The sequence below is a fragment of the Pelobates fuscus genome, chromosome 2, assembly GCF_036172605.1.
Source record: "Pelobates fuscus isolate aPelFus1 chromosome 2, aPelFus1.pri, whole genome shotgun sequence".
Lineage (NCBI taxonomy): Eukaryota > Metazoa > Chordata > Amphibia > Anura > Pelobatidae > Pelobates > Pelobates fuscus.
Window position 1 is genome coordinate 286,304,897 of NC_086318.1, and position 27,685 is coordinate 286,332,581.

The following is a 27,685-nucleotide window of genomic DNA, read 5'->3' on the forward strand; positions in this document are numbered from 1 at the left end:
TCTGGTTGCGACAAAAGACAAGACGCTTCTGGATAGGGAAAAAAGTGGTCTGATTATGACATCATAATGAAAAAAAGAAATAAACAAAAGCTTACGGCACCTGAGGTTCCTAGTTGGTCTCCCATAGGGAAAAAAGTGGTCTGATTATGACATCATAATGCAAAAAAGAAATAAACAAAAGCTTACGGCACCTGAGGTTCCTAGTTGGTCTCCCATACAAGTACTAACCAGGCCCGAGTCTGGATGGCTTCCGAGATCTGACGAGATCAGGCATTTTCAGACTGGTATGGTCGTAAGTGAAATTAAGAGAATGCGATCTCGCTAATGTTGGTAGAATATCAAACTCTGGTTGCGACAAAAGACAAGACGCTTCTGGATAGGGAAAAAAAGTGGTCTGATTATGACATCATAATGCAAAAAAGAAATAAACAAATGCTTACCGCACCTGAGGTTCCTAGTTGGTCTCCCATACAAGTACTAACCAGGCCCGAGTCTGGATGGCGTCCGAGATCTGACAAGATCAGGCAGTTTCAGACTGGTATGGCCGTAAGTGAAATTATGAGAATGCGATCTCGCTAATGTTGGTAGAATATCAAACTCTGGTTGCGACAAAGGACAAGACGCTTCTGTATAGGGAAAAAAGTGGTCTGATTATGACATCATAATGCAAAAAAGAAATAAACAAAAGCTTACGGCACCTGAGGTTCCTAGTTGGTCTCCCATACAAGTACTAACCAGGCACAAGTCTGGATGGCTTCCGAGATCTGACGAGATCAGGCATTTTAAGACTGGTATGGCCGTAAGTGAAATTACGAGAATGCGATCTCGCTAATGTTGGTAAAATATCAAACTCTGGTTGCGACAAAAGACAAGACGCTTCTGGATAGGGAAAAAAGTGGTTTGATTATGACATCATAATGCAAAAAAAAAATAATCAAAAGCTTACGGCACCTGAGGTTCCTAGTTGGTCTCCCATAGGGAAAAAAGTGGTCTGATTATGACATCATAATGCAAAAAAGAAATAAACAAAAGCTTACGGCACCTGAGGTTCCGAGTTGGTCTCCCATACAAGTACTAACCAGGCCCGAGTCTGGATGACTTCCGAGATCTGACGAGATCAGGCATTTTCAGACTGGTATGGCCATAAGTGAAATTAAGAGAATGCGATCTCGCTAATGTTGGTAGAATATCAAACTCTGGTTGCGACAAAAGACAAGACGCTTCTGGATAGGGAAAAAAGTGGTCTGATTATGACATCATAATGCAAAAAAGAAATAAACAAAAGCTTACGGCACCTGAGGTTCCTAGTTGGTCTCCCATACAAGTACTAACCAGGCCCGAGTCTGGATGGCTTCCGAGATCTGACGAGATCAGGCATTTTCAGACTGGTATGGCCGTAATTGAAATTAAGAGAATGCGATCTCGCTAATGTTGGTAGAATATCAAACTCTGGTTGCGACAAAAGACAAGACGCTTCTGGATAGGGAAAAAAGTGGTCTGATTATGACATCATAATGCAAAAAAGAAATAAACAAAAGCTTACGGCACCTAAGGTTCCTAGTTGCTCTCCCATACAAGTACTAACCAGGCCCGAGTCTGGATGGCTTCCAAGATCTGACAAGATCAGGCATTTTCAGACTGGTATGGCCGTAAGTGAAATTAAGAGAATGCGATCTCGCTAATGTTGGTAGAATATCAAACTCTGGTTGCGACAATGGACAAGACGCTTCTGTATAGGGAAAAAAGTGGTCTGATTATGACATCATAATGCAAAAAAGAAATAAACAAAAGCTTACGGCACCTGAGGTTCCTAGTTGGTCTCCCATAGGGAAAAAAGTGGTCTGATTATGACATCATAATGCAAAAAAGAAATAAACAAAAGCTTACGGCACCTGAGGTTCCTAGTTGGTCTCCCATACAAATACTAACCAGGCCCGAGTCTGGATGGCTTCCGAGATCTGACGAGATCAGGCATTTTCAGACTGGTATGGCCGTAAGTGAAATTAATAGAATGCGATCTCGCTAATGTTGGTAGAATATCAAACTCTGGTTGCGACAAAAGACAAGACGCTTCTGGATAGGGAAAAAAGTGGTGTTATTATGACATCATAATACAAAAAAGAAATAAACAAAAGCTTACGGCACCTGAGGTTCCTAGTTGGTCTCCCATAGGGAAAAAAGTGGTCTGATTATGACATCATAATGCAAAAAAGAAATAAACAAAAGCTTACGGCACCTGAGGTTCCTAGCTGGTCTCCCACACAAGTACTAACCAGGCCCAAGTCAGAATTGCTTCCGAGATCTGACGAGATCAAGCATTTTCAGACTGGTATGGCCGTAAGTGAAATTAAGAGAATGCGATCTCGTTAATGTTGGTAGAATATCAAACTCTGGTTGCGACAAAAGACAAGATGCTTCTGGATAGGGAAAAAAGTGGTCTGATTATGACATCATAATGCAAAAAAGAAATAAACAAAAGCTTACGGCACCTGAGGTTCATAGTTGGTCTCCCATACAAGTACTAACCAGACCCGAGTCTGGATGGCTTCCGAGATCTGACGAGATCAGGCATTTTCAGACTGGTATGGCCGTAAGCGAAATTAAGAGAATGCGATCTCGCTAATGTTGGAAGAATATCAAACTCTGGTTGCGACAAAAGACTAGACGCTTCTGGATAGGGAAAAAAGTGGTCTGATTATGACATCATAATGCAAAAAAGAAATAAACAAAAGCTTACGGCACCTGAGGTTCCTAGTTGGTCTCCCATAGGGAAAAAAGTGGTCTGATTATGACATCATAATGCAAAAAAGAAATAAACAAAAGCTTACGGCACCTGAGGTTCCTAGTTGGTCTCCCATACAAGTACTAACCAGACCCGAGTCTGGATGGCTTCCGAGATCTGACGAGATCAGGCATTTTCAGACTGGTATGGCCGTAAGGGAAATTAAGAGAATGCGATCTCGCTAATGTTGGTAGAATATCGAACTCTGGTTGCGACAAAAGACAAGACGCTTCTGGATAGGGAAAAAAGTGGTCTGATTATGACATCATAATGCAAAAAAGAAATAAACAAAAGCTTACGGCACCTGAGGTTCCTAGTTGGTCTCCCATACAAATACTAACCAGGCCCGAGTCTGGATGGCTTCCGAGATCTGACGAGATCAGGCATTTTCAGACTGGTATGGCCGTAAGTGAAATTAAGAGAATGCGATCTCGCTAATGTTGGAAGAATATCAAACTCTGGTTGCGACAAAAGACTAGACGCTTCTGGATAGGGAAAAAAGTGGTCTGATTATGACATCATAATGCAAAAAAGAAATAAACAAAAGCTTACGGCACCTGAGGTTCCTAGTTGGTCTCCCATACAAGTACTAACCAGACCCGAGTCTGGATGGCTTCCGAGATCTGATGAGATCAGGCATTTTCAGACTGGTATGGCCGTAAGGGAAATTAAGAGAATGCGATCTCGCTAATGTTGGTAGAATATCAAACTCTGGTTGCGACAAAAGACAAGACGCTTCTGGATAGGGAAAAAAGTGGTCTGATTATGACATCATAATGCAAAAAAGAAATAAACAAAAGCTTACGGCACCTGAGGTTCCTAGTTGGTCTCCCATACAAATACTAACCAGGCCCGAGTCTGGATGGCTTCCGAGATCTGACGAGATCAGGCATTTTCAGACTGGTATGGCCGTAAGTGAAATTAAGAGAATGCGATCTCGCTAATGTTGGTAGAATATCAAACTCTGGTTGCGACAAAAGACAAGACGCTTCTGGATAGGGAAAAAAGTGGTCTGATTATGACATCATAATGAAAAAAAGAAATAAACAAAAGCTTACGACACCTGAGGTTCCTAGTTGGTCTCCCATAGGGAAAAAAGTGGTCTGATTATGACATCATAATGCAAAAAAGAAATAAACAATAGCTTACGGCACCTGAGGTTCCTAGTTGGTCTCCCATACAAGTACTAACCAGGCCCGAGTCTGGATGGCTTCCGAGATCTGACGAGATCAGGCATTTTCAGACTGGTATAGCCGTAAATGAAATTAAGAGAATGCGATCTCGCTAATGTTGGTAGAATATCAAACTCTGGTTGCGACAAAAGACAAGACGCTTCTGGATAGGGAAAAAAGTGGTCTGATAATGACATCATAATGCAAAAAATAAATAAACAAAAGCTTACGGCACCTGAGGTTCCTAGTTGGTCTCCCATAGGGAAAAAGTGGTCTGATTATGACATCATAATGCAAAAAAGAAATAAACAAAAGCTTACGGCCCCTGAGGTTCCTAGTTGGTCTCCCATACAAGTACTAACCAGGCCCGAGTCTGGATGGCTTCCGAGATCTGGCATTTTCAGACTGGTATGGCCGTAAGTGAAATTAAGAGAATGCGATCTCGTTAATGTTGGTAGAATATCAAACTCTGGTTGCGACAAAAGACAAGATGCTTCTGGATAGGGAAAAAAGTGGTCTGATTGTGACATCATAATGCAAAAAAGAAATAAACAAAAGCTTACGGCACCTGAGGTTCCTAGTTGGTCTCCCATAGGGAAAAAGTGGTCTGATTATGACATCATAATGCAAAAAAGAAATAAACAAAAGCTTACGGCACCTGAGATTCCTAGTTGGTCTCCCATACAAGTACTAACCAGACCCGAGTCTGGATGGCTTCCGAGATCTGGCATTTTCAGACTGGTATGGCCGTAAGTGAAATTAAGAGATTGCGATCTCGCTAATGTTGGTAGAATATCAAACTCTGGTTGCGACAAAAGACAAGACGCTTCTGGATAGGGAAAAAAGTGGTCTGATTATGACATCATAATGCAAAAAAGAAATAAACAAAAGCTTACGGCACCTGAGGTTCCTAGTTGGTCTCCCATAGGGAAAAAAGTGGTCTGATTATGACATCATAATGCAAAAATGAAATAAACAAAAGCCTACGGCACCTGAGGTTCCTAGTTGGTCTCCCATACAAGTACTAACCAGGCCCGAGTCTGGATGGCTTCCGAGATCTGACGAGATCAGGCATTTTCAGACTGGTATGGCCGTAAGTGAAATTAAGAGAATGCGATCTCGCTAATGTTGGTAGAATATCAAACTCTGGTTGCGACAAAAGACAAGACGCTTCTGGATAGGGAAAAAAGTGGTCTGATTATGACATCATAATGCAAAAAAGAAATAAACAAAAGCTTACGGCACCTGAGGTTCCTAGTTGGTCTCCCATAGGGAAAAAAGTGGTCTGATTATGACATCATAATGCAAAAATGAAATAAACAAAAGCCTACGGCACCTGAGGTTCCTAGTTGGTCTCCCATACAAGTACTAACCAGGCCCGAGTCTGGATGGCTTCCGAGATCTGACGAGATCAGGCATTTTCAGACTGGTATGGCCGTAAGTGAAATTAAGAGAATGCGATCTCGCTAATGTTGGTAGAATATCAAACTCTGGTTGCGACAAAAGACAAGACGCTTCTGGATAGGGAAAAAAGTGGTCTGATTATGACATCATAATGCAAAAAAGAAATAAACAAAAGCTTACGGCACCTGAGGTTCCTAGTTGGTCTCCCATACAAGTACTAACCAGGCCCGAGTCTGGATGGCTTCCGAGATCTGACATTTTCAGACTGGTATGGCCGTAAGTGAAATTAAGAGAATGCGATCTCGCTAATGTTGGTAGAATATCAAACTCTGGTTGCGACAAAAGACAAGACGCTTCTGGATAGGGAAAAAAGTGGTCTGCATATGACATCATAATGCAAAAAAGAAATAAACAAAAGCTTACGGCACCTGAGGTTCCTAGTTGGTCTCCCATACAAGTTCTAACCAGACCCGAGTCTGGATGGCTTCCGAGATCTGGCATTTTCAGACTGGTATGGCCGTAAGTGAAATTAAGAGATTGCGATCTCGCTAATGTTGGTAGAATATCAAACTCTGGTTGCGACAAAAGACAAGACGCTTCTGGATAGGGAAAAAAGTGGTCTGATTATGACATCATAATGCAAAAAAGAAATAAACAAAAGCTTACGGCACCTAAGGTTCCTAGTTGGTCTCCCATACAAGTACTAACCAGACCCGAGTCTGGATGGCTTCCGAGATCTGACGAGATCAAGCATTTTCAGACTGGTATGGCCGTAAGGGAAATTAAGAGAATGCGATCTCGCTAATGTTGGTAGAATATCAAACTCTGGTTGCGACAAAAGACAAGACGCTTCTGGATAGGGAAAAAAGTGGTCTGATTATGACATCATAATGAAAAAAAGAAATAAACAAAAGCTTACGGCACCTGAGGTTCCTAGTTGGTCTCCCATAGGGAAAAAAGTGGTCTGATTATGACATCATAATGCAAAAAAGAAATAAACAAAAGCTTACGGCACCTGAGGTTCCTAGTTGGTCTCCCATACAAGTACTAACCAGACCCAAGTCTGGATGGCTTCCGAGATCTGACGAGATCAGGCATTTTCAGGCTGGTATGGCCGTAAGTGAAATTAAGAGAATGCGATCTCGCTAATGTTGGTAGAATATCAAACTCTGGTTGCGACAAAAGACAAGACGCTTCTGGATAGGGAAAAAAGTGGTCTGATTATGACATCATAATGCAAAAAAGAAATAAACAAAAGTTTACGGCACCTGAGGTTTTTAGTTGGTCTCCCATACAAGTACTAACCAGGCCCGAGTCTGGATGGCTTCCGAGATCTGGCATTTTCAGACTGGTATGGCCGTAAGTGAAATTAAGAGAATGCGATCTCGTTAATGTTGGTAGAATATCAAACTCTGGTTGCGACAAAAGACAAGATGCTTCTGGATAGGGAAAAAAGTGGTCTGATTGTGACATCATAATGCAAAAAAGAAATAAACAAAAGCTTACGGCACCTGAGGTTCCTAGTTGGTCTCCCATAGGGAAAAAGTGGTCTGATTATGACATCATAATGCAAAAAAGAAATAAACAAAAGCTTACGGCACCTGAGATTCCTAGTTGGTCTCCCATACAAGTACTAACCAGACCCGAGTCTGGATGGCTTCCGAGATCTGGCATTTTCAGACTGGTATGGCCGTAAGTGAAATTAAGAGATTGCGATCTCGCTAATGTTGGTAGAATATCAAACTCTGGTTGCGACAAAAGACAAGACGCTTCTGGATAGGGAAAAAAGTGGTCTGATTATGACATCATAATGCAAAAAAGAAATAAACAAAAGCTTACGGCACCTGAGGTTCCTAGTTGGTCTCCCATAGGGAAAAAAGTGGTCTGATTATGACATCATAATGCAAAAATGAAATAAACAAAAGCCTACGGCACCTGAGGTTCCTAGTTGGTCTCCCATACAAGTACTAACCAGGCCCGAGTCTGGATGGCTTCCGAGATCTGACGAGATCAGGCATTTTCAGACTGGTATGGCCGTAAGTGAAATTAAGAGAATGCGATCTCGCTAATGTTGGTAGAATATCAAACTCTGGTTGCGACAAAAGACAAGACGCTTCTGGATAGGGAAAAAAGTGGTCTGATTATGACATCATAATGCAAAAAAGAAATAAACAAAAGCTTACGGCACTTGAGGTTCCTAGTTGGTCTCCCATAGGGAAAAAAGTGGTCTGATTATGACATCATAATGCAAAAATGAAATAAACAAAAGCCTACGGCACCTGAGGTTCCTAGTTGGTCTCCCATACAAGTACTAACCAGGCCCGAGTCTGGATGGCTTCCGAGATCTGACGAGATCAGGCATTTTCAGACTGGTATGGCCGTAAGTGAAATTAAGAGAATGCGATCTCGCTAATGTTGGTAGAATATCAAACTCTGGTTGCGACAAAAGACAAGACGCTTCTGGATAGGGAAAAAAGTGGTCTGATTATGACATCATAATGCAAAAAAGAAATAAACAAAAGCTTACGGCACCTGAGGTTCCTAGTTGGTCTCCCATACAAGTACTAACCAGGCCCGAGTCTGGATGGCTTCCGAGATCTGACATTTTCAGACTGGTATGGCCGTAAGTGAAATTAAGAGAATGCGATCTCGCTAATGTTGGTAGAATATCAAACTCTGGTTGCGACAAAAGACAAGACGCTTCTGGATAGGGAAAAAAGTGGTCTGAATATGACATCATAATGCAAAAAAGAAATAAACAAAAGCTTACGGCACCTGAGGTTCCTAGTTGGTCTCCCATACAAGTTCTAACCAGACCCGAGTCTGGATGGCTTCCGAGATCTGGCATTTTCAGACTGGTATGGCCGTAAGTGAAATTAAGAGATTGCGATCTCGCTAATGTTGGTAGAATATCAAACTCTGGTTGCGACAAAAGACAAGACGCTTCTGGATAGGGAAAAAAGTGGTCTGATTATGACATCATAATGCAAAAAAGAAATAAACAAAAGCTTACGGCACCTAAGGTTCCTAGTTGGTCTCCCATACAAGTACTAACCAGACCCGAGTCTGGATGGCTTCCGAGATCTGACGAGATCAAGCATTTTCAGACTGGTATGGCCGTAAGGGAAATTAAGAGAATGCGATCTCGCTAATGTTGGTAGAATATCAAACTCTGGTTGCGACAAAAGACAAGACGCTTCTGGATAGGGAAAAAAGTGGTCTGATTATGACATCATAATGAAAAAAAGAAATAAACAAAAGCTTACGGCACCTGAGGTTCCTAGTTGGTCTCCCATAGGGAAAAAAGTGGTCTGATTATGACATCATAATGCAAAAAAGAAATAAACAAAAGCTTACGGCACCTGAGGTTCCTAGTTGGTCTCCCATACAAGTACTAACCAGGCCCGAGTCTGGATGGCTTCCGAGATCTGACGAGATCAGGCATTTTCAGACTGGTATGGCCGTAAGTGAAATTAAGAGAACGCGATCTCGCTAATGTTGGTAGAATATCAAACTCTGGTTGCGACAAAAGACAAGACGCTTCTGGATAGGGAAAAAAGTGGTCTGATTATGACATCATAATGCAAAAAAGAAATAAACAAATGCTTACGGCACCTGAGGTTCCTAGTTGGTCTCCCATACAAGTACTAACCAGGCCCGAGTCTGGATGGCGTCCGAGATCTGACAAGATCAGGCAGTTTCAGACTGGTATGGCCGTAAGTGAAATTAAGAGAATGCGATCTCGCTAATGTTGGTAGAATATCAAACTCTGGTTGCGACAAAGGACAAGACGCTTCTGTATAGGGAAAAAAGTGGTCTGATTATGACATCATAATGCAAAAAATAAATAAACAAAAGCTTACGGCACCTGAGGTTCCTAGTTGGTCTCCCATACAAGTACTAACCAGGCCCGAGTCTGGATGGCTTCCGAGATCTGACGAGATCAGGCATTTTCAGACTGGTATGGCCGTAAGTGAAATTAAGAGAATGCGATCTCGCTAATGTTGGTAGAATATAAAACTCTGGTTGCGACAAAAGACAAGACGCTTCTGGATAGGGAAAAAAGTGGTCTGATTATGACATCATAATGCAAAAAAGAAATAAACAAAAGCTTACGGCACCTGAGGTTCCTAGTTGGTCTCCCATAGGGAAAAAAGTGGTCTGATTATGACATCATAATGCAAAAAAGAAATAAACAAAAGCTTACAGCACCTGAGGTTCCTAGTTGGTCTCCCATACAAGTACTAACCAGACCCGAGTCTGGATGGCTTCCGAGATCTGACGAGATCAAGCATTTTCAGACTGGTATGGCCGTAAGGGAAATTAAGAGAATGCGATATCGCTAATGTTGGTAGAATATCAAACTCTGGTTGCGACAAAAGACAAGACGCTTCTGGATAGGGAAAAAAGTGGTCTGATTATGACATCATAATGAAAAAAAGAAATAAACAAAAGCTTACGGCACCTGAGGTTCCTAGTTGGTCTCCCATAGGGAAAAAAGTGGTCTGATTATGACATCATAATGCAAAAAAGAAATAAACAAAAGCTTACGGCACCTGAGGTTCCTAGTTGGTCTCCCATACAAGTACTAACCAGACCCAAGTCTGGATGGCTTCCGAGATCTGACGAGATCAGGCATTTTCAGGCTGGTATGGCCGTAAGTGAAATTAAGAGAATGCGATCTCGCTAATGTTGGTAGAATATCAAACTCTGGTTGCGACAAAAGACAAGACGCTTCTGGATAGGGAAAAAAGTGGTCTGATTATGACATCATAATGCAAAAAAGAAATAAACAAAAGTTTACGGCACCTGAGGTTTTTAGTTGGTCTCCCATACAAGTACTAACCAGGCCCGAGTCTGGATGGCTTCCGAGATCTGGCATTTTCAGACTGGTATGGCCGTAAGTGAAATTAAGAGAATGCGATCTCGTTAATGTTGGTAGAATATCAAACTCTGGTTGCGACAAAAGACAAGATGCTTCTGGATAGGGAAAAAAGTGGTCTGATTGTGACATCATAATGCAAAAAAGAAATAAACAAAAGCTTACGGCACCTGAGGTTCCTAGTTGGTCTCCCATAGGGAAAAAGTGGTCTGATTATGACATCATAATGCAAAAAAGAAATAAACAAAAGCTTACGGCACCTGAGATTCCTAGTTGGTCTCCCATACAAGTACTAACCAGACCCGAGTCTGGATGGCTTCCGAGATCTGGCATTTTCAGACTGGTATGGCCGTAAGTGAAATTAAGAGATTGCGATCTCGCTAATGTTGGTAGAATATCAAACTCTGGTTGCGACAAAAGACAAGACGCTTCTGGATAGGGAAAAAAGTGGTCTGATTATGACATCATAATGCAAAAAAGAAATAAACAAAAGCTTACGGCACCTGAGGTTCCTAGTTGGTCTCCCATAGGGAAAAAGTGGTCTGATTATGACATCATAATGCAAAAAAGAAATAAACAAAAGCTTACGGCACCTGAGATTCCTAGTTGGTCTCCCATACAAGTACTAACCAGACCCGAGTCTGGATGGCTTCCGAGATCTGGCATTTTCAGACTGGTATGGCCGTAAGTGAAATTAAGAGATTGCGATCTCGCTAATGTTGGTAGAATATCAAACTCTGGTTGCGACAAAAGACAAGACGCTTCTGGATAGGGAAAAAAGTGGTCTGATTATGACATCATAATGCAAAAAAGAAATAAACAAAAGCTTACGGCACCTGAGGTTCCTAGTTGGTCTCCCATAGGGAAAAAAGTGGTCTGATTATGACATCATAATGCAAAAATGAAATAAACAAAAGCCTACGGCACCTGAGGTTCCTAGTTGGTCTCCCATACAAGTACTAACCAGGCCCGAGTCTGGATGGCTTCCGAGATCTGACGAGATCAGGCATTTTCAGACTGGTATGGCCGTAAGTGAAATTAAGAGAATGCGATCTCGCTAATGTTGGTAGAATATCAAACTCTGGTTGCGACAAAAGACAAGACGCTTCTGGATAGGGAAAAAAGTGGTCTGATTATGACATCATAATGCAAAAAAGAAATAAACAAAAGCTTACGGCACCTGAGGTTCCTAGTTGGTCTCCCATAGGGAAAAAAGTGGTCTGATTATGACATCATAATGCAAAAATGAAATAAACAAAAGCCTACGGCACCTGAGGTTCCTAGTTGGTCTCCCATACAAGTACTAACCAGGCCCGAGTCTGGATGGCTTCCGAGATCTGACGAGATCAGGCATTTTCAGACTGGTATGGCCGTAAGTGAAATTAAGAGAATGCGATCTCGCTAATGTTGGTAGAATATCAAACTCTGGTTGCGACAAAAGACAAGACGCTTCTGGATAGGGAAAAAAGTGGTCTGATTATGACATCATAATGCAAAAAAGAAATAAACAAAAGCTTACGGCACCTGAGGTTCCTAGTTGGTCTCCCATACAAGTACTAACCAGGCCCGAGTCTGGATGGCTTCCGAGATCTGACATTTTCAGACTGGTATGGCCGTAAGTGAAATTAAGAGAATGCGATCTCGCTAATGTTGGTAGAATATCAAACTCTGGTTGCGACAAAAGACAAGACGCTTCTGGATAGGGAAAAAAGTGGTCTGAATATGACATCATAATGCAAAAAAGAAATAAACAAAAGCTTACGGCACCTGAGGTTCCTAGTTGGTCTCCCATACAAGTTCTAACCAGACCCGAGTCTGGATGGCTTCCGAGATCTGGCATTTTCAGACTGGTATGGCCGTAAGTGAAATTAAGAGATTGCGATCTCGCTAATGTTGGTAGAATATCAAACTCTGGTTGCGACAAAAGACAAGACGCTTCTGGATAGGGAAAAAAGTGGTCTGATTATGACATCATAATGCAAAAAAGAAATAAACAAAAGCTTACGGCACCTAAGGTTCCTAGTTGGTCTCCCATACAAGTACTAACCAGACCCGAGTCTGGATGGCTTCCGAGATCTGACGAGATCAAGCATTTTCAGACTGGTATGGCCGTAAGGGAAATTAAGAGAATGCGATCTCGCTAATGTTGGTAGAATATCAAACTCTGGTTGCGACAAAAGACAAGACGCTTCTGGATAGGGAAAAAAGTGGTCTGATTATGACATCATAATGAAAAAAAGAAATAAACAAAAGCTTACGGCACCTGAGGTTCCTAGTTGGTCTCCCATAGGGAAAAAAGTGGTCTGATTATGACATCATAATGCAAAAAAGAAATAAACAAAAGCTTACGGCACCTGAGGTTCCTAGTTGGTCTCCCATACAAGTACTAACCAGGCCCGAGTCTGGATGGCTTCCGAGATCTGACGAGATCAGGCATTTTCAGACTGGTATGGCCGTAAGTGAAATTAAGAGAACGCGATCTCGCTAATGTTGGTAGAATATCAAACTCTGGTTGCGACAAAAGACAAGACGCTTCTGGATAGGGAAAAAAGTGGTCTGATTATGACATCATAATGCAAAAAAGAAATAAACAAATGCTTACGGCACCTGAGGTTCCTAGTTGGTCTCCCATACAAGTACTAACCAGGCCCGAGTCTGGATGGCGTCCGAGATCTGACAAGATCAGGCAGTTTCAGACTGGTATGGCCGTAAGTGAAATTAAGAGAATGCGATCTCGCTAATGTTGGTAGAATATCAAACTCTGGTTGCGACAAAGGACAAGACGCTTCTGTATAGGGAAAAAAGTGGTCTGATTATGACATCATAATGCAAAAAATAAATAAACAAAAGCTTACGGCACCTGAGGTTCCTAGTTGGTCTCCCATACAAGTACTAACCAGGCCCGAGTCTGGATGGCTTCCGAGATCTGACGAGATCAGGCATTTTCAGACTGGTATGGCCGTAAGTGAAATTAAGAGAATGCGATCTCGCTAATGTTGGTAGAATATAAAACTCTGGTTGCGACAAAAGACAAGACGCTTCTGGATAGGGAAAAAAGTGGTCTGATTATGACATCATAATGCAAAAAAGAAATAAACAAAAGCTTACGGCACCTGAGGTTCCTAGTTGGTCTCCCATAGGGAAAAAAGTGGTCTGATTATGACATCATAATGCAAAAAAGAAATAAACAAAAGCTTACAGCACCTGAGGTTCCTAGTTGGTCTCCCATACAAGTACTAACCAGACCCGAGTCTGGATGGCTTCCGAGATCTGACGAGATCAAGCATTTTCAGACTGGTATGGCCGTAAGGGAAATTAAGAGAATGCGATATCGCTAATGTTGGTAGAATATCAAACTCTGGTTGCGACAAAAGACAAGACGCTTCTGGATAGGGAAAAAAGTGGTCTGATTATGACATCATAATGAAAAAAAGAAATAAACAAAAGCTTACGGCACCTGAGGTTCCTAGTTGGTCTCCCATAGGGAAAAAAGTGGTCTGATTATGACATCATAATGCAAAAAAGAAATAAACAAAAGCTTACGGCACCTGAGGTTCCTAGTTGGTCTCCCATACAAGTACTAACCAGACCCAAGTCTGGATGGCTTCCGAGATCTGACGAGATCAGGCATTTTCAGGCTGGTATGGCCGTAAGTGAAATTAAGAGAATGCGATCTCGCTAATGTTGGTAGAATATCAAACTCTGGTTGCGACAAAAGACAAGACGCTTCTGGATAGGGAAAAAAGTGGTCTGATTATGACATCATAATGCAAAAAAGAAATAAACAAAAGTTTACGGCACCTGAGGTTTTTAGTTGGTCTCCCATACAAGTACTAACCAGGCCCGAGTCTGGATGGCTTCCGAGATCTGGCATTTTCAGACTGGTATGGCCGTAAGTGAAATTAAGAGAATGCGATCTCGTTAATGTTGGTAGAATATCAAACTCTGGTTGCGACAAAAGACAAGATGCTTCTGGATAGGGAAAAAAGTGGTCTGATTGTGACATCATAATGCAAAAAAGAAATAAACAAAAGCTTACGGCACCTGAGGTTCCTAGTTGGTCTCCCATAGGGAAAAAGTGGTCTGATTATGACATCATAATGCAAAAAAGAAATAAACAAAAGCTTACGGCACCTGAGATTCCTAGTTGGTCTCCCATACAAGTACTAACCAGACCCGAGTCTGGATGGCTTCCGAGATCTGGCATTTTCAGACTGGTATGGCCGTAAGTGAAATTAAGAGATTGCGATCTCGCTAATGTTGGTAGAATATCAAACTCTGGTTGCGACAAAAGACAAGACGCTTCTGGATAGGGAAAAAAGTGGTCTGATTATGACATCATAATGCAAAAAAGAAATAAACAAAAGCTTACGGCACCTGAGGTTCCTAGTTGGTCTCCCATAGGGAAAAAAGTGGTCTGATTATGACATCATAATGCAAAAATGAAATAAACAAAAGCCTACGGCACCTGAGGTTCCTAGTTGGTCTCCCATACAAGTACTAACCAGGCCCGAGTCTGGATGGCTTCCGAGATCTGACGAGATCAGGCATTTTCAGACTGGTATGGCCGTAAGTGAAATTAAGAGAATGCGATCTCGCTAATGTTGGTAGAATATCAAACTCTGGTTGCGACAAAAGACAAGACGCTTCTGGATAGGGAAAAAAGTGGTCTGATTATGACATCATAATGCAAAAAAGAAATAAACAAAAGCTTACGGCACCTGAGTTTCCTAGTTGGTCTCCCATAGGGAAAAAAGTGGTCTGATTATGACATCATAATGCAAAAATGAAATAAACAAAAGCCTACGGCACCTGAGGTTCCTAGTTGGTCTCCCATACAAGTACCAACCAGGCCCGAGTCTGGATGGCTTCCGAGATCTGACGAGATCAGGCATTTTCAGACTGGTATGGCCGTAAGTGAAATTAAGAGAATGCGATCTCGCTAATGTTGGTAGAATATCAAACTCTGGTTGCGACAAAAGACAAGACGCTTCTGGATAGGGAAAAAAGTGGTCTGATTATGACATCATAATGCAAAAAAGAAATAAACAAAAGCTTACGGCACCTGAGGTTCCTAGTTGGTCTCCCATACAAGTACTAACCAGGCCCAAGTCTGGATGGCTTCCGAGATCTGACGAGATCAGGCATTTTCAGACTGGTATGGCCGTAAGTGAAATTAAGAGAATGCGATCTCGCTAATGTTGGTAGAATATCAAACTCTGGTTGCGACAAAAGACAAGACGCTTCTGGATAGGGAAAAAAGTGGTCTGAATATGACATCATAATGCAAAAAAGAAATAAACAAAAGCTTACGGCACCTGAGGTTCCTAGTTGGTCTCCCATACAAGTTCTAACCAGACCCGAGTCTGGATGGCTTCCGAGATCTGGCATTTTCAGACTGGTATGGCCGTAAGTGAAATTAAGAGATTGCGATCTCGCTAATGTTGGTAGAATATCAAACTCTGGTTGCGACAAAAGACAAGACGCTTCTGGATAGGGAAAAAAGTGGTCTGATTATGACATCATAATGCAAAAAAGAAATAAACAAAAGCTTACGGCACCTAAGGTTCCTAGTTGGTCTCCCATACAAGTACTAACCAGACCCGAGTCTGGATGGCTTCCGAGATCTGACGAGATCAAGCATTTTCAGACTGGTATGGCCGTAAGGGAAATTAAGAGAATGCGATCTCGCTAATGTTGGTAGAATATCAAACTCTGGTTGCGACAAAAGACAAGACGCTTCTGGATAGGGAAAAAAGTGGTCTGATTATGACATCATAATGAAAAAAAGAAATAAACAAAAGCTTACGGCACCTGAGGTTCCTAGTTGGTCTCCCATAGGGAAAAAAGTGGTCTGATTATGACATCATAATGCAAAAAAGAAATAAACAAAAGCTTACGGCACCTGAGGTTCCTAGTTGGTCTCCCATAGGGAAAAAAGTGGTCTGATTATGACATCATAATGCAAAAAAGAAATAAACAAAAGCTTACGGCACCTGAGGTTCCTAGTTGGTCTCCCATACAAGTACTAACCAGGCCCGAGTCTGGATGGCTTCCGAGATCTGACGAGATCAGGCATTTTCAGACTGGTATGGCCGTAAGTGAAATTAAGAGAACGCGATCTCGCTAATGTTGGTAGAATATCAAACTCTGGTTGCGACAAAAGACAAGACGCTTCTGGATAGGGAAAAAAGTGGTCTGATTATGACATCATAATGCAAAAAAGAAATAAACAAATGCTTACGGCACCTGAGGTTCCTAGTTGGTCTCCCATACAAGTACTAACCAGGCCCGAGTCTGGATGGCGTCCGAGATCTGACAAGATCAGGCAGTTTCAGACTGGTATGGCCGTAAGTGAAATTAAGAGAATGCGATCTCGCTAATGTTGGTAGAATATCAAACTCTGGTTGCGACAAAGGACAAGACGCTTCTGTATAGGGAAAAAAGTGGTCTGATTATGACATCATAATGCAAAAAATAAATAAACAAAAGCTTACGGCACCTGAGGTTCCTAGTTGGTCTCCCATACAAGTACTAACCAGGCCCGAGTCTGGATGGCTTCCGAGATCTGACGAGATCAGGCATTTTCAGACTGGTATGGCCGTAAGTGAAATTAAGAGAATGCGATCTCGCTAATGTTGGTAGAATATAAAACTCTGGTTGCGACAAAAGACAAGACGCTTCTGGATAGGGAAAAAAGTGGTCTGATTATGACATCATAATGCAAAAAAGAAATAAACAAAAGCTTACGGCACCTGAGGTTCCTAGTTGGTCTCCCATAGGGAAAAAAGTGGTCTGATTATGACATCATAATGCAAAAAAGAAATAAACAAAAGCTTACGGCACCTGAGGTTCCTAGTTGGTCTCCCATACAAGTACTAACCAGGCCCGAGTCTGGATGGCTTCCGAGATCTGACGAGATCAGGCATTTTCAGACTGGTATGGCCGTAAGTGAAATTAAGAGAATGCGATCTCGCTAATGTTGGTAGAATATCAAACTCTGGTTGCGACAAAAGACAAGACGCTTCTGGATAGGGAAAAAAGTGGTCTGATTATGACATCATAATGCAAAAAAGAAATAAACAAAAGCTTGCGGCACCTGAGGTTCCTAGTTGGTCTCCCATACAAGTACTAACCAGGCCCGAGTCTGGATGGCTTCCGAGATCTGGCATTTTCAGACTGGTATAGCCATAAGTGAAATTAAGAGAATGCGATCTCGCTAATGTTGGTAGAATATCAAACTCTGGTTGCGACAAAAGACAAGACGCTTCTGGATAGGGAAAAAGTGGTCTGATTATGACATCATAATGCAAAAAAGAAATAAACAAAAGCTTACGGCACCTAAGGTTCCTAGTTGGTCTCCCATACAAGTACTAACCAGGCCCGAGTCTGGATGGCTTCCGAGATCTGACAAGATCAGGCATTTTCAGACTGGTATAGCCGTAAGTGAAATTAAGAGAATGCGATCTCGCTAATGTTGGTAGAATATCAAACTCTGGTTGCGACAAAAGACAAGACGCTTCTGGATAGGGAAAAAGTGGTCTGATTATGACATCATAATGCAAAAAAGAAATAAACAAAAGCTTACGGCACCTGAGGTTATTAGTTGGTCTCCCATACAAGTACTAACCAGGCCCGAGTTTGGATGGCTTCCGAGATCTGACGAGATCAGGCGAGATCAGGCATTTTCAGACTGGTATGGCCGTAAGGGAAATTAAGAGAATGCGATCTCGCTAATGTTGGTAGAATATCAAACTCTGGTTGCGACAAAAGACAAGACGCTTCTGGATAGGGAAAAAAGTGGTCTGATTATGAAATCATAATGCAAAAAAGAAATAAACAAAAGCTTACGGCACCTGAGGTTCCTAGTTGGTCTCCCATAGGGAAAAAAGTGGTCTGATTATGACATCATAATGCAAAAAATAAATAAACAAAAGCTTACGGCACCTGAGGTTCCTAGTTGGTCTCCCATACAAGTACTAACCAGACCCAAGTCTGGATGGCTTCCGAGATCTGACGAGATCAGGCATTTTCAGACTGGTATGGCCGTAAGTGAAATTAAGAGAATGCGATCTCGCTAATGTTGGTAGAATATCAAACTCTGGTTGCGACAAAAGACAAGTCGCTTCTGGATAGGGAAAAAAGTGGTCTGATTATGACATCATAATGCAAAAAAGAAATAAACAAAAGTTTACGGCACCTGAGGTTTTTAGTTGGTCTCCCATACAAGTACTAACCAGGGCCGAGTCTGGATGGCTTCCGAGATCTGGCATTTTCAGACTGGTATGGCCGTAAGTGAAATTAAGAGAATGCGATCTCGTTAATGTTGGTAGAATATCAAACTCTGGTTGCGACAAAAGACAAGATGCTTCTGGATAGGGAAAAAAGTGGTCTGATTATGACATCATAATGCAAAAAAGAAATAAACAAAAGCTTACGGCACCTGAGGTTCCTAGTTGGTCTCCCATAGGGAAAAAGTGGTCTGATTATGACATCATAATGCAAAAAAGAAATAAACAAAAGCTTACAGCACCTGAGGTTCCTAGTTGGTCTCCCATACAAGTACTAACCAGGCCCGAGTCTGGATGGCTTCCGAGATCTGACGAGATCAGGCATTTTCAGACTGGTATGGCCGTAAGGGAAATTAAGAGAATGCGATCTCGCTAATGTTGGTAGAATATCAAACTCTGGTTGCGACAAAAGACAAGACGCTTCTGGATAGGGAAAAAAGTGGTCTGATTATGACATCATAATGCAAAAAAGAAATAAACAAAAGCTTACGGCACCTGAGGTTCCTAGTTGGTCTCCCATAGGGAAAAAAGTGGTCTGATTATGACATCATAATGCAAAAAAGAAATAAACAAAAGCTTACAGCACCTGAGGTTCCTAGTTGGTCTCCCATACAAGTACTAACCAGGCCCGAGTCTGGATGGCTTCCGAGATCTGACGAGATCAGGCATTTTCAGACTGGTATGGCCATAAGTGAAATTAAGAGAATGCGATCTCGCTAATGTTGGTAGAATATCAAACTCTGGTTGCGACAAAAGACAAGACGCTTCTGGATAGGGAAAAAAGTGGTCTGATTATGACATCATAATGCAAAAAAGAAATAAACAAAAGCTTTCGGCACCTGAGGTTCCTAGTTGGTCTCCCATACAAGTACTAACCGGACCCGAGTATGGATGGCTTCCGAGATCTGACGAGATCAGGCATTTTCAGACTGGTATGGCCGTAAGAGAAATTAAGAGAATGCGATCTCGCTAATGTTGGTAGAATATCAAACTCTGGTTGCGACAAAAGACAAGACGCTTCTGGATAGGGAAAAAATATGTCTGATTATGACATCATAATGCAAAAAAGAAATAAACAAAAGCTTACGGCACCTGAGGTTCCTAGTTGGTCTCCCATACAAGTACTAACCAGGCCCGAGTCTGGATGGCTTCCGAGATCTGACGAGATCAGGCATTTTCCGACTGGTATGGCCGTAATTGAAATTGAGAGAATGCGATCTCGCTAATGTTGGTAGAATATCAAACTCTGGTTGCGACAAAAGACAAGACGCTTCTGGATAGGGAAAAAAGTGGTCTGATTATGACATCATAATGCAAAAAAGAAATAAACTAAAGCTTACGGCACCTGAGGTTCCTAGTTGGTCTCCCATACAAGTACTAACCAGGCCCGAGTCTGGATGGCTTACGAGATCAGATGAAATCAGGCATTTTCAGACTGGTATGGCCGTAAGTGAAATTAAGAGAATGCGATCTCGCTAATGTTGGTAGAATTTCAAACTCTGGTTGCGACAAAAGACAAGACGCTTCTGGATAGGGAAAAAAGTGGTCTGATTATGACATCATAATGCAAAAAAGAAATAAACAAAAGCTTACGGCACCTGAGGTTCCTAGTTGGTCTCCCATACAAGTACTAACCAGGCCCGAGTCTGGATGGCTTCCGAGATCTGGCATTTTCAGACTGGTATGGCCGTAAGTGAAATTAAGAGAACGCGATCTCGCTAATGTTGGTAGAATATCAAACTCTGGTTGCGACAAAAGACAAGACGCTTCTGGATAGGGAAAAAAGTGGTCTGATTATGACATCATAATGCAAAAAAGAAATAAACAAATGCTTACAGCACCTGAGGTTCCTAGTTGGTCTCCCATACAAGTACTAACCAGGCCCGAGTCTGGATGGCGTCCGAGATCTGACAAGATCAGGCAGTTTCAGACTGGTATGGCCGTAAGTGAAATTAAGAGAATGCGATCTCGCTAATGTTGGTAGAATATCAAACTCTGGTTGCGACAAAAGACAAGACGCTTCTGGATAGGGAAAAAAGTGGTCTGATTATGACATCATAATGAAAAAAAGAAATAAACAAAAGCTTACGGCACCTGAGGTTCCTAGTTGGTCTCCCATAGGGAAAAAAGTGGTCTGATTATGACATCATAATGCAAAAAAGAAATAAACAAAAGCTTACGGCACCTGAGGTTCCTAGTTGGTCTCCCATACAAGTACTAACCAGGCCCGAGTCTGGATGGCTTCCGAGATCTGACGAGATCAGGCATTTTCAGACTGGTATGGCCGTAAGTGAAATTAAGAGAACGCGATCTCGCTAATGTTGGTAGAATATCAAACTCTGGTTGCGACAAAAGACAAGACACTTCTGGATAGGGAAAAAAGTGGTCTGATTATGACATCATAATGCAAAAAAGAAATAAACAAATGCTTACGGCACCTGAGGTTCCTAGTTGGTCTCCCATACAAGTACTAACCAGGCCCGAGTCTGGATGGCGTCCGAGATCTGACAAGATCAGGCAGTTTCAGACTGGTATGGCCGTAAGTGAAATTAAGAGAATGCGATCTCGCTAATGTTGGTAGAATATCAAACTCTGGTTGCGACAAAGGACAAGACGCTTCTGTATAGGGAAAAAAGTGGTCTGATTATGACATCATAATGCAAAAAATAAATAAACAAAAGCTTACGGCACCTGAGGTTCCTAGTTGGTCTCCCATACAAGTACTAACCAGGCCCGAGTCTGGATGGCTTCCGAGATCTGACGAGATCAGGCATTTTCAGACTGGTATGGCCGTAAGTGAAATTAAGAGAATGCGATCTCGCTAATGTTGGTAGAATATAAAACTCTGGTTGCGACAAAAGACAAGACGCTTCTGGATAGGGAAAAAAGTGGTCTGATTATGACATCATAATGCAAAAAAGAAATAAACAAAAGCTTACGGCACCTGAGGTTCCTAGTTGGTCTCCCATAGGGAAAAAAGTGGTCTGATTATGACATCATAATGCAAAAAAGAAATAAACAAAAGCTTACGGCACCTGAGGTTCCTAGTTGGTCTCCCATACAAGTACTAACCAGGCCCGAGTCTGGATGGCTTCCGAGATCTGACGAGATCAGGCATTTGCAGACTGGTATGGCCGTAAGTGAAATTAAGAGAATGCGATCTCGCTAATGTTGGTAGAATATCAAACTCTGGTTGCGACAAAAGACAAGACGCTTCTGGATAGGGAAAAAAGTGGTCTGATTATGACATCATAATGCAAAAAAGAAATAAACAAAAGCTTGCGGCACCTGAGGTTCCTAGTTGGTCTCCCATACAAGTACTAACCAGGCCCGAGTCTGGATGGCTTCCGAGATCTGGCATTTTCAGACTGGTATAGCCATAAGTGAAATTAAGAGAATGCGATCTCGCTAATGTTGGTAGAATATCAAACTCTGGTTGCGACAAAAGACAAGACGCTTCTGGATAGGGAAAAAGTGGTCTGATTATGACATCATAATGCAAAAAAGAAATAAACAAAAGCTTACGGCACCTAAGGTTCCTAGTTGGTCTCCCATACAAGTACTAACCAGGCCCGAGTCTGGATGGCTTCCGAGATCTGACAAGATCAGGCATTTTCAGACTGGTATAGCCGTAAGTGAAATTAAGAGAATGCGATCTCGCTAATGTTGGTAGAATATCAAACTCTGGTTGCGACAAAAGACAAGACGCTTCTGGATAGGGAAAAAGTGGTCTGATTATGACATCATAATGCAAAAAAGAAATAAACAAAAGCTTACGGCACCTGAGGTTATTAGTTGGTCTCCCATACAAGTACTAACCAGGCCCGAGTCTGGATGGCTTCCGAGATCTGACGAGATCAGGCATTTTCAGACTGGTATGGCCATAAGTGAAATTAAGAGAATGCGATCTCGCTAATGTTGGTAGAATATCAAACTCTGGTTGCGACAAAAGACAAGACGCTTCTGGATAGGGAAAAAAGTGGTCTGATTATGACATCATAATGCAAAAAAGAAATAAACAAAAGCTTTCGGCACCTGAGGTTCCTAGTTGGTCTCCCATACAAGTACTAACCGGACCCGAGTATGGATGGCTTCTGAGATCTGACGAGATCAGGCATTTTCAGACTGGTATGGCCGTAAGAGAAATTAAGAGAATGCGATCTCGCTAATGTTGGTAGAATATCAAACTCTGGTTGCGACAAAAGACAAGACGCTTCTGGATAGGGAAAAAATATGTCTGATTATGACATCATAATGCAAAAAAGAAATAAACAAAAGCTTACGGCACCTGAGGTTCCTAGTTGGTCTCCCATACAAGTACTAACCAGGCCCGAGTCTGGATGGCTTCCGAGATCTGACGAGATCAGGCATTTTCCGACTGGTATAGCCGTAATTGAAATTGAGAGAATGCGATCTCGCTAATGTTGGTAGAATATCAAACTCTGGTTGCGACAAAAGACAAGACGCTTCTGGATAGGGAAAAAAGTGGTCTGATTATGACATCATAATGCAAAAAAGAAATAAACTAAAGCTTACGGCACCTGAGGTTCCTAGTTGGTCTCCCATACAAGTACTAACCAGGCCCGAGTCTGGATGGCTTACGAGATCAGATGAAATCAGGCATTTTCAGACTGGTATGGCCGTAAGTGAAATTAAGAGAATGCGATCTCGCTAATGTTGGTAGAATTTCAAACTCTGGTTGCGACAAAAGACAAGACGCTTCTGGATAGGGAAAAAAGTGGTCTGATTATGACATCATAATGCAAAAAAGAAATAAACAAAAGCTTACGGCACCTGAGGTTCCTAGTTGGTCTCCCATACAAGTACTAACCAGGCCCGAGTCTGGATGGCTTCCGAGATCTGGCATTTTCAGACTGGTATGGCCGTAAGTGAAATTAAGAGAACGCGATCTCGCTAATGTTGGTAGAATATCAAACTCTGGTTGCGACAAAAGACAAGACGCTTCTGGATAGGGAAAAAAGTGGTCTGATTATGACATCATAATGCAAAAAAGAAATAAACAAATGCTTACAGCACCTGAGGTTCCTAGTTGGTCTCCCATACAAGTACTAACCAGGCCCGAGTCTGGATGGCGTCCGAGATCTGACAAGATCAGGCAGTTTCAGACTGGTATGGCCGTAAGTGAAATTAAGAGAATGCGATCTCGCTAATGTTGGTAGAATATCAAACTCTGGTTGCGACAAAGGACAAGACGCTTCTGTATAGGGAAAAAAGTGGTCTGATTATGACATCATAATGCAAAAAAGAAATAAACAAAAGCTTACGGCACCTGAGGTTCCTAGTTGGTCTCCCATAGGGAAAAAAGTGGTCTGATTATGACATCATAATGCAAAAAAGAAATAAACAAAAGCTTACGGCACCTGAGGTTCTTAGTTGGTCTCCCATACAAGTACTAACCAGGCCCGAGTCTGGATGGCTTCCGAGATCTGACGAGATCAGGCATTTTCAGACTGGTATGGCCGTAAGTGAAATTAATAGAATGCGATCTCGCTAATGTTGGTAGAATATCAAACTCTGGTTGCGACAAAAGACAAGACGCTTCTGGATAGGGAAAAAAGTGGTCTGATTATGACATCATAATGCAAAAAAGAAATAAACAAAAGTTTACGGCACCTGAGGTTTTTAGTTGGTCTCCCATACAAGTACTAACCAGGCCCGAGTCTGGATGGCTTCCGAGATCTGGCATTTTCAGACTGGTATGGCCGTAAGTGAAATTAAGAGAATGCGATCTCGTTAATGTTGGTAGAATATCAAACTCTGGTTGCGACAAAAGACAAGATGCTTCTGGATAGGGAAAAAAGTGGTCTGATTGTGACATCATAATGCAAAAAAGAAATAAACAAAAGCTTACGGCACCTGAGGTTCCTAGTTGGTCTCCCATAGGGAAAAAGTGGTCTGATTATGACATCATAATGCAAAAAAGAAATAAACAAAAGCTTACGGCACCTGAGGTTCCTAGTTGGTCTCCCATACAAGTACTAACCAGACCCGAGTCTGGATGGCTTCCGAGATCTGGCATTTTAAGACTGGTATGGCCGTAAGTGAAATTAAGAGATTGCGATCTCGCTAATGTTGGTAGAATATCAAACTCTGGTTGCGACAAAAGACAAGACGCTTCTGGATAGGGAAAAAAGTGGTCGGATTATGACATCATAATGCAAAAAAGAAATAAACAAAAGCTTACGGCACCTGAGGTTCCTAGTTGGTCTCCCATACAAGTACTAACCAGACCCGAGTCTGGATGGCTTCCGAGATCTGGCATTTTCAGACTGGTATGGCCGTAAGTGAAATTAAGAGATTGCGATCTCGCTAATGTTGGTAGAATATCAAACTCTGGTTGCGACAAAAGACAAGACGCTTCTGGATAGGGAAAAAAGTGGTCTGATTATGACATCATAATGCAAAAAAGAAATAAACAAAAGCTTACGGCACCTGAGGTTCCTAGTTGGTCTCCCATACAAGTACTAACCAGACCCGAGTCTGGATGGCTTCCGAGATCTGACGAGATCAAGCATTTTCAGACTGGTATGGCCGTAAGGGAAATTAAGAGAATGCGATCTCGCTAATGTTGGTAGAATATCAAACTCTGGTTGCGACAAAAGACAAGACGCTTCTGGATAGGGAAAAAAGTGGTCTGATTATGACATCATAATGCAAAAAAGAAATAAACAAAAGCTTACGGCACCTGAGGTTCCTAGTTGGTCTCCCATACAAGTACTAACCAGGCCCGAGTCTGGATGGCTTCCGAGATCTGGCATTCTCAGACTGGTATGGCCGTAAGTGAAATTAAGAGATTGCGATCTCGCTAATGTTGGTAGAATATCAAACTCTGGTTGCGACAAAAGACAAGACGCTTCTGGATAGGGAAAAAAGTGGTCTGATTATGACATCATAATGCAAAAAAGAAATAAACAAAAGCTTACGGCACCTGAGGTTCCTAGTTGGTCTCCCATACAAGTACTAACCAGACCCGAGTCTGGATGGCTTCCGAGATCTGACGAGATCAAGCATTTTCAGACTGGTATGGCCGTAAGGGAAATTAAGAGAATGCGATCTCGCTAATGTTGGTAGAATATCAAACTCTGGTTGCGACAAAAGACAAGACGCTTCTAGATAGGGAAAAAAGTGGTCTGATTATGACATCATAATGCAAAAAAGAAATAAACAAAAGCTTACGGCACCTGAGGTTCCTAGTTGGTCTCCCATACAAGTACTAACCAGGCCCGAGTCTGGATGGCTTCCGAGATCTGGCATTTTCAGACTGGTATGGCCGTAAGTGAAATTAAGAGAATGCGATCTCGCTAATGTTGGTAGAATATCAAACTCTGGTTGCGACAAAAGACAAGACGCTTCTGGATAGGGAAAAAAGTGGTCTGATTATGACATCATAATGCAAAAAATAAATAAACAAAAGCTTACGGCACCTAAGGTTCCTAGTTGGTCTCCCATACAAGTACTAACCAGGCCCGAGTCTGGATGGCTTCCGAGATCTGACAAGATCAGGCATTTTCAGACTGGTATAGCCGTAAGTGAAATTAAGAGAATGCGATCTCGCTAATGTTGGTAGAATATCAAACTCTGGTTGCGACAAAAGACAAGACGCTTCTGGATAGGGAAAAAGTGGTCTGATTATGACATCATAATGCAAAAAAGAAATAAACAAAAGCTTACGGCACCTGAGGTTATTAGTTGGTCTCCCATACAAGTACTAACCAGGCCCGAGTTTGGATGGCTTCCGAGATCTGACGAGATCAGGCGAGATCAGGCATTTTCAGACTGGTATGGCCGTAAGGGAAATTAAGAGAATGCGATCTCGCTAATGTTGGTAGAATATCAAACTCTGGTTGCGACAAAAGACAAGACGCTTCTGGATAGGGAAAAAAGTGGTCTGATTATGACATCATAATGCAAAAAAGAAATAAACAAAAGCTTACGGCACCTGAGGTTCCTAGTTGGTCTCCCATAGGGAAAAAAGTGGTCTGATTATGACATCATAATGCAAAAAATAAATAAACAAAACCTTACGGCACCTGAGGTTCCTAGTTGGTCTCCCATACAAGTACTAACCAGACCCAAGTCTGGATGGCTTCCGAGATCTGACGAGATCAGGCATTTTCAGACTGGTATGGCCGTAAGTGAAATTAAGAGAATGCGATCTCGCTAATGTTGGTAGAATATCAAACTCTGGTTGCGACAAAAGACAAGACGCTTCTGGATAGGGAAAAAAGTGGTCTGATTATGACATCATAATGCAAAAAAGAAATAAACAAAAGTTTACGGCACCTGAGGTTTTTAGTTGGTCTCCCATACAAGTACTAACCAGGCCCGAGTCTGGATGGCTTCCGAGATCTGGCATTTTCAGACTGGTATGGCCGTAAGTGAAATTAAGAGAATGCGATCTCGTTAATGTTGGTAGAATATCAAACTCTGGTTGCGACAAAAGACAAGATGCTTCTGGATAGGGAAAAAAGTGGTCTGATTATGACATCATAATGCAAAAAAGAAATAAACAAAAGCTTACGGCACCTGAGGTTCCTAGTTGGTCTCCCATAGGGAAAAAGTGGTCTGATTATGACATCATAATGCAAAAAAGAAATAAACAAAAGCTTACAGCACCTGAGGTTCCTAGTTGGTCTCCCATACAAGTACTAACCAGGCCCGAGTCTGGATGGCTTCCGAGATCTGACGAGATCAGGCATTTTCAGACTGGTATGGCCGTAAGGGAAATTAAGAGAATGCGATCTCGCTAATGTTGGTAGAATATCAAACTCTGGTTGCGACAAAAGACAAGACGCTTCTGGATAGGGAAAAAAGTGGTCTGATTATGACATCATAATGCAAAAAAGAAATAAACAAAAGCTTACGGCACCTGAGGTTCCTAGTTGGTCTCCCATAGGGAAAAAAGTGGTCTGATTATGACATCATAATGCAAAAAAGAAATAAACAAAAGCTTACAGCACCTGAGGTTCCTAGTTGGTCTCCCATACAAGTACTAACCAGGCACGAGTCTGGATGGCTTCCGAGATCTGACGAGATCAGGCTTTTTCAGACTGGTATGGCCATAAGAGAAATTAAGAGAATGCGATCTCGCTAATGTTGGTAGAATATCAAACTCTGGTTGCGACAAAAGACA

The 27,685-nt window shown here is 42.0% G+C and overlaps 67 pseudogenes; all 67 read right to left on the bottom strand.

Annotated features, from left to right (window-relative positions):
- Nucleotides 1-179: 179 nt before the first annotated feature.
- On the bottom strand, nt 180-298 carry LOC134596117 (5S ribosomal RNA; annotated as a pseudogene).
- A 135-nt stretch (nt 299-433) lies between these two features.
- Nucleotides 434-552, bottom strand: LOC134589093 (5S ribosomal RNA; annotated as a pseudogene).
- A 134-nt stretch (nt 553-686) lies between these two features.
- LOC134597841 (5S ribosomal RNA) lies at nt 687-805 on the bottom strand (annotated as a pseudogene).
- A 225-nt stretch (nt 806-1,030) lies between these two features.
- On the bottom strand, nt 1,031-1,149 carry LOC134594468 (5S ribosomal RNA; annotated as a pseudogene).
- Nucleotides 1,150-1,283: 134 nt separating this feature from the next.
- On the bottom strand, nt 1,284-1,402 carry LOC134595696 (5S ribosomal RNA; annotated as a pseudogene).
- A 134-nt stretch (nt 1,403-1,536) lies between these two features.
- LOC134589333 (5S ribosomal RNA) lies at nt 1,537-1,655 on the bottom strand (annotated as a pseudogene).
- Nucleotides 1,656-1,880: 225 nt separating this feature from the next.
- LOC134595795 (5S ribosomal RNA) lies at nt 1,881-1,999 on the bottom strand (annotated as a pseudogene).
- A 225-nt stretch (nt 2,000-2,224) lies between these two features.
- LOC134597020 (5S ribosomal RNA) lies at nt 2,225-2,343 on the bottom strand (annotated as a pseudogene).
- Nucleotides 2,344-2,477: 134 nt separating this feature from the next.
- On the bottom strand, nt 2,478-2,596 carry LOC134595512 (5S ribosomal RNA; annotated as a pseudogene).
- A 225-nt stretch (nt 2,597-2,821) lies between these two features.
- On the bottom strand, nt 2,822-2,940 carry LOC134596631 (5S ribosomal RNA; annotated as a pseudogene).
- A 134-nt stretch (nt 2,941-3,074) lies between these two features.
- On the bottom strand, nt 3,075-3,193 carry LOC134595796 (5S ribosomal RNA; annotated as a pseudogene).
- Nucleotides 3,194-3,327: 134 nt separating this feature from the next.
- Nucleotides 3,328-3,446, bottom strand: LOC134595781 (5S ribosomal RNA; annotated as a pseudogene).
- Nucleotides 3,447-3,580: 134 nt separating this feature from the next.
- LOC134595797 (5S ribosomal RNA) lies at nt 3,581-3,699 on the bottom strand (annotated as a pseudogene).
- Nucleotides 3,700-3,924: 225 nt separating this feature from the next.
- Nucleotides 3,925-4,043, bottom strand: LOC134595826 (5S ribosomal RNA; annotated as a pseudogene).
- Nucleotides 4,044-4,934: 891 nt separating this feature from the next.
- LOC134594963 (5S ribosomal RNA) lies at nt 4,935-5,053 on the bottom strand (annotated as a pseudogene).
- Nucleotides 5,054-5,278: 225 nt separating this feature from the next.
- LOC134594964 (5S ribosomal RNA) lies at nt 5,279-5,397 on the bottom strand (annotated as a pseudogene).
- A 620-nt stretch (nt 5,398-6,017) lies between these two features.
- LOC134588185 (5S ribosomal RNA) lies at nt 6,018-6,136 on the bottom strand (annotated as a pseudogene).
- Nucleotides 6,137-6,361: 225 nt separating this feature from the next.
- LOC134597173 (5S ribosomal RNA) lies at nt 6,362-6,480 on the bottom strand (annotated as a pseudogene).
- An 801-nt stretch (nt 6,481-7,281) lies between these two features.
- Nucleotides 7,282-7,400, bottom strand: LOC134594965 (5S ribosomal RNA; annotated as a pseudogene).
- Nucleotides 7,401-7,625: 225 nt separating this feature from the next.
- Nucleotides 7,626-7,744, bottom strand: LOC134594966 (5S ribosomal RNA; annotated as a pseudogene).
- A 620-nt stretch (nt 7,745-8,364) lies between these two features.
- LOC134588186 (5S ribosomal RNA) lies at nt 8,365-8,483 on the bottom strand (annotated as a pseudogene).
- A 225-nt stretch (nt 8,484-8,708) lies between these two features.
- On the bottom strand, nt 8,709-8,827 carry LOC134590114 (5S ribosomal RNA; annotated as a pseudogene).
- A 134-nt stretch (nt 8,828-8,961) lies between these two features.
- LOC134588226 (5S ribosomal RNA) lies at nt 8,962-9,080 on the bottom strand (annotated as a pseudogene).
- A 134-nt stretch (nt 9,081-9,214) lies between these two features.
- Nucleotides 9,215-9,333, bottom strand: LOC134590125 (5S ribosomal RNA; annotated as a pseudogene).
- Nucleotides 9,334-9,558: 225 nt separating this feature from the next.
- LOC134598121 (5S ribosomal RNA) lies at nt 9,559-9,677 on the bottom strand (annotated as a pseudogene).
- A 225-nt stretch (nt 9,678-9,902) lies between these two features.
- Nucleotides 9,903-10,021, bottom strand: LOC134597174 (5S ribosomal RNA; annotated as a pseudogene).
- A 1,134-nt stretch (nt 10,022-11,155) lies between these two features.
- LOC134594967 (5S ribosomal RNA) lies at nt 11,156-11,274 on the bottom strand (annotated as a pseudogene).
- A 225-nt stretch (nt 11,275-11,499) lies between these two features.
- Nucleotides 11,500-11,618, bottom strand: LOC134594969 (5S ribosomal RNA; annotated as a pseudogene).
- Nucleotides 11,619-12,238: 620 nt separating this feature from the next.
- Nucleotides 12,239-12,357, bottom strand: LOC134588187 (5S ribosomal RNA; annotated as a pseudogene).
- Nucleotides 12,358-12,582: 225 nt separating this feature from the next.
- Nucleotides 12,583-12,701, bottom strand: LOC134590137 (5S ribosomal RNA; annotated as a pseudogene).
- A 134-nt stretch (nt 12,702-12,835) lies between these two features.
- On the bottom strand, nt 12,836-12,954 carry LOC134588227 (5S ribosomal RNA; annotated as a pseudogene).
- Nucleotides 12,955-13,088: 134 nt separating this feature from the next.
- Nucleotides 13,089-13,207, bottom strand: LOC134590149 (5S ribosomal RNA; annotated as a pseudogene).
- A 225-nt stretch (nt 13,208-13,432) lies between these two features.
- Nucleotides 13,433-13,551, bottom strand: LOC134598122 (5S ribosomal RNA; annotated as a pseudogene).
- Nucleotides 13,552-13,776: 225 nt separating this feature from the next.
- On the bottom strand, nt 13,777-13,895 carry LOC134597175 (5S ribosomal RNA; annotated as a pseudogene).
- An 801-nt stretch (nt 13,896-14,696) lies between these two features.
- LOC134594970 (5S ribosomal RNA) lies at nt 14,697-14,815 on the bottom strand (annotated as a pseudogene).
- Nucleotides 14,816-15,040: 225 nt separating this feature from the next.
- LOC134596739 (5S ribosomal RNA) lies at nt 15,041-15,159 on the bottom strand (annotated as a pseudogene).
- A 134-nt stretch (nt 15,160-15,293) lies between these two features.
- Nucleotides 15,294-15,412, bottom strand: LOC134597377 (5S ribosomal RNA; annotated as a pseudogene).
- A 377-nt stretch (nt 15,413-15,789) lies between these two features.
- Nucleotides 15,790-15,908, bottom strand: LOC134588188 (5S ribosomal RNA; annotated as a pseudogene).
- A 316-nt stretch (nt 15,909-16,224) lies between these two features.
- LOC134590162 (5S ribosomal RNA) lies at nt 16,225-16,343 on the bottom strand (annotated as a pseudogene).
- Nucleotides 16,344-16,477: 134 nt separating this feature from the next.
- Nucleotides 16,478-16,596, bottom strand: LOC134588228 (5S ribosomal RNA; annotated as a pseudogene).
- Nucleotides 16,597-16,730: 134 nt separating this feature from the next.
- LOC134590173 (5S ribosomal RNA) lies at nt 16,731-16,849 on the bottom strand (annotated as a pseudogene).
- A 225-nt stretch (nt 16,850-17,074) lies between these two features.
- On the bottom strand, nt 17,075-17,193 carry LOC134590186 (5S ribosomal RNA; annotated as a pseudogene).
- Nucleotides 17,194-17,569: 376 nt separating this feature from the next.
- LOC134587893 (5S ribosomal RNA) lies at nt 17,570-17,688 on the bottom strand (annotated as a pseudogene).
- A 487-nt stretch (nt 17,689-18,175) lies between these two features.
- LOC134595248 (5S ribosomal RNA) lies at nt 18,176-18,294 on the bottom strand (annotated as a pseudogene).
- A 467-nt stretch (nt 18,295-18,761) lies between these two features.
- LOC134595060 (5S ribosomal RNA) lies at nt 18,762-18,880 on the bottom strand (annotated as a pseudogene).
- Nucleotides 18,881-19,105: 225 nt separating this feature from the next.
- LOC134595241 (5S ribosomal RNA) lies at nt 19,106-19,224 on the bottom strand (annotated as a pseudogene).
- A 134-nt stretch (nt 19,225-19,358) lies between these two features.
- On the bottom strand, nt 19,359-19,477 carry LOC134588799 (5S ribosomal RNA; annotated as a pseudogene).
- Nucleotides 19,478-19,611: 134 nt separating this feature from the next.
- Nucleotides 19,612-19,730, bottom strand: LOC134597957 (5S ribosomal RNA; annotated as a pseudogene).
- Nucleotides 19,731-19,864: 134 nt separating this feature from the next.
- Nucleotides 19,865-19,983, bottom strand: LOC134597843 (5S ribosomal RNA; annotated as a pseudogene).
- A 377-nt stretch (nt 19,984-20,360) lies between these two features.
- Nucleotides 20,361-20,479, bottom strand: LOC134588439 (5S ribosomal RNA; annotated as a pseudogene).
- A 225-nt stretch (nt 20,480-20,704) lies between these two features.
- Nucleotides 20,705-20,823, bottom strand: LOC134590198 (5S ribosomal RNA; annotated as a pseudogene).
- A 134-nt stretch (nt 20,824-20,957) lies between these two features.
- Nucleotides 20,958-21,076, bottom strand: LOC134588229 (5S ribosomal RNA; annotated as a pseudogene).
- A 134-nt stretch (nt 21,077-21,210) lies between these two features.
- On the bottom strand, nt 21,211-21,329 carry LOC134590210 (5S ribosomal RNA; annotated as a pseudogene).
- Nucleotides 21,330-21,554: 225 nt separating this feature from the next.
- On the bottom strand, nt 21,555-21,673 carry LOC134594807 (5S ribosomal RNA; annotated as a pseudogene).
- Nucleotides 21,674-22,049: 376 nt separating this feature from the next.
- On the bottom strand, nt 22,050-22,168 carry LOC134587894 (5S ribosomal RNA; annotated as a pseudogene).
- Nucleotides 22,169-22,301: 133 nt separating this feature from the next.
- Nucleotides 22,302-22,420, bottom strand: LOC134598396 (5S ribosomal RNA; annotated as a pseudogene).
- A 134-nt stretch (nt 22,421-22,554) lies between these two features.
- Nucleotides 22,555-22,673, bottom strand: LOC134588390 (5S ribosomal RNA; annotated as a pseudogene).
- A 134-nt stretch (nt 22,674-22,807) lies between these two features.
- On the bottom strand, nt 22,808-22,926 carry LOC134587912 (5S ribosomal RNA; annotated as a pseudogene).
- A 134-nt stretch (nt 22,927-23,060) lies between these two features.
- Nucleotides 23,061-23,179, bottom strand: LOC134597844 (5S ribosomal RNA; annotated as a pseudogene).
- A 377-nt stretch (nt 23,180-23,556) lies between these two features.
- LOC134588440 (5S ribosomal RNA) lies at nt 23,557-23,675 on the bottom strand (annotated as a pseudogene).
- A 225-nt stretch (nt 23,676-23,900) lies between these two features.
- On the bottom strand, nt 23,901-24,019 carry LOC134594448 (5S ribosomal RNA; annotated as a pseudogene).
- Nucleotides 24,020-24,972: 953 nt separating this feature from the next.
- Nucleotides 24,973-25,091, bottom strand: LOC134597793 (5S ribosomal RNA; annotated as a pseudogene).
- Nucleotides 25,092-25,468: 377 nt separating this feature from the next.
- LOC134597794 (5S ribosomal RNA) lies at nt 25,469-25,587 on the bottom strand (annotated as a pseudogene).
- A 377-nt stretch (nt 25,588-25,964) lies between these two features.
- Nucleotides 25,965-26,083, bottom strand: LOC134587895 (5S ribosomal RNA; annotated as a pseudogene).
- A 487-nt stretch (nt 26,084-26,570) lies between these two features.
- Nucleotides 26,571-26,689, bottom strand: LOC134595684 (5S ribosomal RNA; annotated as a pseudogene).
- A 467-nt stretch (nt 26,690-27,156) lies between these two features.
- Nucleotides 27,157-27,275, bottom strand: LOC134595061 (5S ribosomal RNA; annotated as a pseudogene).
- A 225-nt stretch (nt 27,276-27,500) lies between these two features.
- Nucleotides 27,501-27,619, bottom strand: LOC134588270 (5S ribosomal RNA; annotated as a pseudogene).
- Between the last annotated feature and the right edge of the window lie 66 nt (nt 27,620-27,685).